Source organism: Nannospalax galili, unplaced genomic scaffold, assembly GCF_000622305.1.
Source record: "Nannospalax galili isolate Female #2095 unplaced genomic scaffold, S.galili_v1.0 scaffold579, whole genome shotgun sequence".
Lineage (NCBI taxonomy): Eukaryota > Metazoa > Chordata > Mammalia > Rodentia > Spalacidae > Nannospalax > Nannospalax galili.
In genome coordinates, this window is record NW_008344599.1 from 664644 (window position 1) to 671507 (window position 6864).

Here is a 6864-nt window from a genome sequence, read left to right on the forward strand (position 1 = left end):
ACATGTAGCTTGTGTAGAATTCTTGGTTAGTAGGAAAATCATCCTTTGTATTCATCAACTCAGACCAGTGCCAAAGAGGGAATCAGAACACACGTAAAAATGTAGTTTCTGTAAGGCCCCTTGGTTTCTGGTAGCAGAGAGTAGAACTGTGAGGGTCAAAAGATGTGATAGACATTCAGGAGGCAAAGGCAGGAAGAGCTCTAGGTGAATTTAAGGCTAGCCTAGTTTACATAGGGAGTTCCAGGCCAGCCAGGGCTGCACAGTGAGACCCTGTCAAATAGAAAAGAAAAAGAAAAGGCTAAGTGGCTCTGGAAGGTAGTTTTGACAAATTCTTAGTATCCTTATGATTTGTAGTAGGAAAAGTTAGAGGGTGACTCTGCTATTCCACATGGTGCCCAAACTAGAAAATGCTCATTATGAACTAGAATAAAAATAGCAATAATGATGTGTATGTAAGATCTAGGAGGAAAAGAACAGTCTTTAGAAATAGATAGACCCAGTTTAAGTACTATAGGAAGAACTAGACATGATAGCCCAAGCTAGAACACTTAGGAGGTAGAGGTAGGAAGATCAGGAGAGTTGAAGGCCATCCTAGGCTCCATAGTGATCTTGAGGCTAACCTGAGCTACATAAGACCTTGTCTCAAAAGGCCCCACTCTAGCCCAGGCTGGTTTGATACTCACTATGTGGACCAGGCTGGGCCTTGAACTTACTCTAGGACTCTTGTCCTACCCTCCCAAGTGCTGGGATTACAAATGTGAGCTACCATGCATAATAGTTAATCCTTCTGTTAAGCATACATTTTCCTAGCTGATTTTTTTTATTTTTTCAGGTACTGGGACTTGGCCTCAGGCACGCTCAAAAAGCTCTGTTACCGAGTGAGCTATAGCTTATACATAGTACCTCAAATTTATTTTGAAGATTTATTTATCTTTTTATTTGTGTGTGTGTGTGTGTGTGTGTGTGTGTGTGTGTGTGTGTCTGTGTCTGTGTAAGCCCGTGTAAGTTTATGTACACCATGTGTGTGCAGGAGCCTGCAGAGGGCAAAGAGGGCATCAGTGTCCTGGAACTGGAGTTACAGGTGGCTGTGAGCCACTGTGAGAGTGCTAGGAACCCAACCCAGTTCCTCTGCAAGAGCAGTAAAGGCTCTTAACTGCTGAGCCCTCCAGACCTTTCAAATTCATTTTTAATTGTCCAGTTAGATGTTTGCTTCGTGTCTGTGTGAGGTTGTCTTCTGAACGTGATTCTGGACAGTAAGGTTGATAACCATAGGACAGAAGGAATATTAAATGTGTATGTCTATTTCTTAATGAATTTATTTATTTATTTATGTATTTATGAATTTAATGTGTATTAAATGTGGTGTGTTAGGAACTGAAATTGGGTCCTTTGCAAGAGCAGCCAGTGCTGTTAACCACAGCCATTTTTCCAGCCCCCCTAAATGCATTTAAAAAATATTTTATTATTTTTATTTCATGTGTATGAGTATATTGTCTGCATGTATGTAAGTGTATCTCTGTTGTGTAATGCCCCCGGAGGACAGGGTGTTGGATCTCCTGGAACTGGAGTTAATGGGCGGTTGTTAACTGCCATGTGGGTGCTGGGATTCGAATCTGGGTCTTCTACAAGAATCGCTAGTGTTCTTAACCCACTGACCAATCTCTCTAGCCCCGTAAATGCCTTTTTTTTTTTTTTTTTTTTTTTTTTTTTCAGGGTTTCCCTGTAGCCCCAGCTGGCCTGTAACTTACTGTGTAGACCAGCTGGCTTTGGATGCACAGAGATCCGCCTGCCTCTGCCTCCCGAGTGCTGGGATTAAAGGCGTGTGCCATCACACCAGCCATAAATGCATTTTTAAACTAAACATCAGTGATTCCTTTGTTAATTGATTCCTTCCTTGGTCTCTTGGTACTCGATCAGAGTATATTCTAATTCCTTCCCCTTCTGCTGTAATGTTCATTGGTGCTGCACCTGTCCCGTATGCGTTTCATTTTTACCAGGAAGGGAAATACATTTTTCTCTGAGACGCAAAGCTGTATGCTGATCTTCATCAACATATTATCAAAGAAGAGAACTTGACCAGGGAATGCCTCATCCTTTTCTAAAGTAAATCAGGACTAGAAGGCTAGGAGTACAGGATTAGTTTTCATCTCTGCAGCTGGACCATCTTTTGTTTGTTTGTTTGCTTTTGAGACAGGATCTCCCTATAGCCCTAGCTGGCCTGGAATTCATTATGTAGACCATGTTGGCTTCTATCTCATAGAGATCCGCCTGCCTCTGTTTTCAAATGTTGGGATTAAAGACTTGCAAAATCACGCCCAGCACAGGTTGATCAACTTTTATTACCACCACCCAGGGTCTAGATTTCATATTGTAAAGTCAAGACTCTTGGCAGTGGTCATGAAATAGGCATTTGTATTTTATGAGATCTTGAGGTTTTTGTGGAATGAGAAGGGTGGAGGAGAAGAGGAAATATGTTGAAAGAAAAATGACTTTGGACTATTCCTTATTGCCTGTGTGCTGGATAAGGAGTCCCTACCTCCAAACTGTAGAAAAGATTTTATATTTTATACTCTAGCTGATATCTTTGTGTGCATTGATTCAGTATTCTTAGTCTGTGAATCACAGCTGTAAAATTCTTGTCTTCCTAAAGATAAATTTTTTTTTTGAGACAGGGTCTCCTTGTGGTCCTAGCTGGCCTGGAACTTGCTATGTAGCCCAGGATGGCCTTGAACTTACAGAGATCTGCCTGCCTCTGCCTCCCAAGGGCTGGGATTAAAGATGTGTGCCACCACACCTGGCTTTAAGGATATTTTTATATTTCAAGTTTTAGGTAATGCCTAAGAGTACAGGCTTTTTGTTATTTCTGTTTTTGAAAGAGGATCTCATGTAGCCCAGGATGGCTTCAGAACTCAGTATATTACTGAGGATGACCCTGAACTTCTGATCTTCCTCCCTCTATCTCCCTAGTGTGATCACAGTCCTATGCCACCACCCTGGCTTTATGAATTTGAAACAGGATCTTACTCTGGCCTTGCCTGGGTTTCATCTTACTGTGTAGCCCAGGCTGGACTGGAACTCATAGTATTCCTCCTTGTTCAACTTCCTGAGTGCTAGGACTACAGACGTGAATCAGTCTTTTTAAATCAAGTGACTACTTAAACTCTGCTTTCAGTAGATATTACCATATTGTTTCTGCTGTAGAAAAGTTAGCTCTAAACATGTTTAGGAAATAATCCAGATTATAAAAGAATAATAAAAATCCAAATTAAGCTTTTTATTATATAATATGGGTGTTAGAGTTGTTTTTAAATTTTTTTTCTTCTGGAGTTAGTTTTTTTTAAGTCTCTGGATTGAATTTGCCTTTCTTTTCTTTTCTTTTCTTTTTTTTTTTTTTTAAGTAGATTATCAGTAAACCAAGATAATCTGCTATTTACCCTCCTTATTTAGAACTGAGGCTTCTAAGTGAATTAAATCAGTAGTAGGCATGGCGGTCTACTAACCATGTTTACAGTAAGTTTTATTTGTAGTTTTGATTTTTATGGGTAACCATGGGACAAAAATATTAGTTGGGAAAGTATAGAATTAAACAATTCTTATGTTTTAAATTGTGTGATTTTTCTGAATAGCATGATGAAATCTTGCCCCAACTTGCCTGGTACCAAATCATCTTTGATGAGCATCTCTATGCTGTATACAGTACCCATCTGTTAGTCACTTGTTATCAGACTTATTATATCACTCATACCATCATAGGTACCTATGTTCGGATAGCACTTATTTTACTTAATAATGGCCCCATAAATGCAAGAGAGTAGATGCTGGCAATTCAAATGTATAAAAAGTTCAAAAATGCTTCCTTTAAGTGAAAAGATGAAAATTATCATAAAGGGAAAGGGAGGTGTAGTGGCACACACCTGTAATCCTAGCTACCCAGGAGGCTGAGGGAAGAAAATCTTGAGTTCAAGGCCAACCTGGGCAACCTGAAACCCCTTCAATCCACCAGAAGATGAAAGAACAAGAATCTTAGGCTGTGGTTGCTGAGATATGCAATAAAGCATTTTCAGAGAGATACCACACTCAGATAATTAGAGTGGTATAATTGGTTTTAAGAATTTCTGGGGCTGGAGAGATGGCTCAGCAGTTAAGAACACTGATGTTCTTGCAGAAGACCCGGGTTTGAATCCCATCACCCACATGGCAGCTAACAACTGTCTGTAACTCCAGTTACAGGGGATCCAACAGCCTCTTCTGTGCTCCACAGGCATTGCATGACACGGATGCACTTACCTACATGCAGGCATAACACTGATACACATAAGATAAAAATAATAAATATTTTTAAAAAAACAAAACAAAAAACAAACTTTGTTTTATTTTCATAAATGTACCCAAGAAAATTAATTACTGTTAAAGTCTATCAGAAAAGGTTATCTGTTCTTACTTACTCATTCAGTCTTTATTCTTAGAGTGAGAGGAAAGTTCATGAAAGTTCTTCAGAAACTGGTGTACAATGAGCTTGGAGTGTAGCTCAGTGCTAGGGTGCTTGCTTAGTATGCATGAGGCCCTGGGTTCCACGCCTAGCACATGCACACATACTTCCAGAATAAAACTAATGTATGATGAAGTTTATGAATTGTTCACTTTATAGTTTTTTTGTTTGTTTTTTGTTTTGTTTTTTAATCTTTCTCTCTACAGGACATAGTTTCTGTGCCGAAAGCCTAATTTGTCAAGTGTTAGGAATTTGTTATAGATAACAATGAACTGGGCTATTTGAATAGAAGCACAAGTGCACTGGGGAGTAATTAATATGGCAATAGAAAGCATCTTATTAATGGACTGTGGTATGCTTAATGACTTGGATTATTGTAAAACTTTTCATCCTATCTGAAAAGTCAGGTATTTGTTCATATCTTCTGAGATGTGTGTTTTGGGAGTTCTAGCCAGGTTCTTATATAGAGCAGGCATACTGGTCTCATCTCTCTTTTTGTTACCGTTTTTTCAATTAAAATTTTTTTTTATAGGCTGAGTATGGTGATGCATACTTTTAATCCCAGCAGTTGGGAGGCAGAGGCATGTGGGTCTCTGTTTAAGGCCAGCCTGATCTACATAGTGAGTTCCAGGCTAGCTAGGGCTGCAGAGACTGTCTCAAAAAGATGAAAAAAAAGAAAAGAAAAAAATTGATGAAGGGCCAAAAATGTTAATAGGGACAGAATCGATAAATCATGATGGAATCAATGGAAAATAGCTGTCCCTCAGAATAATTTAAGGTGAGTGGCTCGATTGTTATAAAAAACTTTCTTAGTTTTGCTGTGGAGGAACAGCGCTTGTGGTCTAGAGTGCTTTTCTAATAGACTTTGAAGTACTGTCACTAGCATTAAAGCTTAAAACTGTAACCACTGGCATTTGGTATTAACAACATGGAGATAGGGCATTAATTCACAGAAGCAACAAAGCCCCAATTCTTTTCTTTCTTTTTCTTTTTCTTCTTTTTGAGATAGGATCTAACGTAGCCCAGGCTGGTCTAAACTGAGGATGATCTTGAACTTCTGACCTTCCTACCCAAGTACTTAGGTTATAGGTATAAGCCACCAAGACAGACTTAACTGAAGATAGAGATGAATCCTAGTGTTTTATGACCCTTGAATAGGGGAAAGACATAGCCAGATCTTTGAATAGAGAGAAAGTTACTTAACTGGGCATGGTGGCACACACCTGTTATCTTAGCACTCAGGAGGCTGACGCAGGAGGATGAAGTTGAGTTTGAGACAAGCTTGGGCTACATTATGAGGTCCAGTCTGTGTGCTACATAACGAGAACTTCTTTCTGTGTTTTTGTCATGTTGGAAGTAAGAGGAAACATGGATCATCTGAACTTTGTATACCTCTCTGACCATTTCTTTTTCTTTAAATTTGATTTTTTATTTTTATTTTATGTGTATGAGTACATTGCTTGTATGTAAGTGTACCCGTGTTGTGCAATGCCCACAGAAGTCAGAAGAGGGTATCGGATTCCCCTGGAACTGGAGTTACAGACGGTTGTTAGCTACCATGTGGGTGTTGGGAGTTGAACCCAGGCCCTCTGCAAGAGCAGCCAATGCTCTTAACCACTGAGCCATCTCTCCAGCCTCTTCCCCGACCATTTCTGCCACCATTCTTCCTGTTTCTCTAAGGGTTGGTATTTCCTAAGATTCTTCTCTTGGACTTCCTCTCTCAGAGTTTATATAATCTCAGGTACTTAATTGTTTGGGTATGTTTATTTTTAGTAAGGTGTAGTTTATAAGGTATCTGACTTTGAAATTTCCACATTATAAGCCTGGCTGTTTAGCTCTAATTTATTTCTTTATAATAATTTATGTTTTAATTTATTTTGTGTTTGTGTGCATGTGTGTAGAGGTCAGAGGACAGTTTGCAGGAGTTGCTTCTCTCCTTTCACCATGTGTGTGGGTCCTGGGGATCAGACTCAGGCCATCAGCTTGGAGGCAGGCATGTTTACCCATGGAGCCATCTAGCTGGTCTCTAATTTATTTCTGAACTTCTACATCTACTGTATTGACTTCTTGCTAGATTTAAACAGATTAAAATTAATCTGGTCCTCTGGGTGACAGTTTGCTATTTGTGGTACTACCATACTGAAAATTTGTCTTCTTAACTTTTAGTTTCATAACGGTTTATGGAGCTAAATTCTGTCTGCCTCTATACTGTTTCTCATGTTGAGTCCCTTTTGTTTCCATGTGCCACCAATCTAAGACAATCTCTCTTTATCTTGACAACTATAAAAGCTTTTAAACTTATTTCCCCTTCCATTTTAGATCTCATAATATCTTTGGCAAAATAATCTCCCTGGATAATTTCTTTCTTTCTCTCT

At 39.2% G+C, this 6864-nt stretch overlaps 1 protein-coding gene across 4 annotated transcripts in view; it reads left to right on the top strand.

The window, feature by feature from the left end:
- The window catches only part of Dcaf8 (DDB1 and CUL4 associated factor 8), a 58996-nt gene that overhangs the window by 1870 nt on the left and 50262 nt on the right, over positions 1-6864 (top strand). The gene's annotated exons all lie outside the window — the stretch shown is intronic.